We start from the raw sequence: 1374 nt of genomic DNA, 5'->3' as shown, positions 1-1374 counted from the left end.
TAATAATAGGCTGGGCGTGGTGGCTCACACCTGTAATCCCAGCACTTTGGGAGGCCGAGGCAGGTGGATCACTTGAGGTCAGGGGTTCAAGACCAGCCTGGCCAACGTGGTGAAACCACGTCTCTACTAAAAATACAAAAATTAGCTGGGGGTGGTGGCGGGCGCCTGTAATCCCAGTTACTCAGTAGGCTGAGGCAGGAGAATCACTTGAACCCGGGAGGCGGAGGTTGCAGTGAGCCGAGATTGCGCCATTGCACTCCAGCCTGGGCGACAAGAGCGAAACTGTGTCTCAAAAAAAAAAATAATAATAGTAATAATAAGTCCCAGAGATTAAAAAGCAGATAGTAAGAACTTTTGTCTATATAAATAAATAAATAAATAAATGCCAATATAAATGAATATTACAATACAAAAAGGAAAAGAGTAATTAATGAATAATTTTAATTACCTTAATGTGCTTTTTTGAAAAAAGGAAAAAACCTTCTGCTTATTTTGTTCTGCCATGGTAATTAATATTACAATTATGATTTTTGAGCCTTAACTTCTGCAAATTTGTCAATGACTGTGTCTAAATTTATCTTTTTTGCATCCTTATGTTCAATAGACAGTACAGACAGATTTTTCTTTTCCTTTTTGTGGGGGATTTTCTAGTAAAAAATGGAAAACCTGCGAGACAAATTCTTAAAAAGCTATAACACAGATAAATTTTTCTATCTTCACTCAGAGTTGATTGAAAAACACATTTTATTAATTTCAAATTTAAAAAGGTTCTTTCACATGAAGCAACATACATACAAATACTTAGGAAAAGTCTTAAGCATAGGACAAATTTGTCAAAGACTCGTAAAAACCCCATCTCACAAATTCCAGAGATTAAAATTCTGTCTATGTATTCATTCATTGGAACTTATTCAAGTAACTTTCAAATGTCTCCTCAGTTAAAAAATTTCCATTAAAATATATTTACCAGAAAATATATCAAGTATTTATGTCATATTTGGTTCAAATAAAAGGGTTTCACTTCTCCTGCAAAAATCAGAAATTTGCTAAATCATGATGAACATTAGCATTATTTGATCCATTTGTTTAGAATGAGCGTCCAGTCCTCTGTGAAAACAATTTAGACATAAAAACATTATCATTTTTATTTCTTCTGGTAGTGTAAGACCGACATCTTTTTTTATTATTATTTTTGAGACAGAGTCTCGCTCTGTTGCCCAGGCTGGAGTGCAGTGGCATGATCTCAGCTCACTGCAAACTCTGCCTCCTGGCTTCAAGTGATTCTCCCACTTCAGCCTCCTGAGTAGCTGGTACTACAGGTGTGCACCACCACGCCTGGCTAATTTTTGTATTTTCAGCAGAGATGGGGTTTCA

The 1374-nt window shown here is 36.1% G+C and overlaps 1 non-coding gene across 1 annotated transcript; it reads right to left on the bottom strand.

The window, feature by feature from the left end:
• Nucleotides 1-638: 638 nt before the first annotated feature.
• Nucleotides 639-700, bottom strand: LOC112131266 (U7 small nuclear RNA). The gene has a single exon (XR_002913369.2). It is a non-coding gene; the product is annotated as a U7 small nuclear RNA (small nuclear RNA).
• Nucleotides 701-1374: the final 674 nt, after the last annotated feature.

The sequence above is a fragment of the Pongo abelii genome, chromosome 1, assembly GCF_028885655.2.
Source record: "Pongo abelii isolate AG06213 chromosome 1, NHGRI_mPonAbe1-v2.0_pri, whole genome shotgun sequence".
NCBI lineage: Eukaryota > Metazoa > Chordata > Mammalia > Primates > Hominidae > Pongo > Pongo abelii.
Note: the sequence above shows the minus strand (reverse complement) of the source record. Positions and strands in the feature narration are given on the sequence as shown.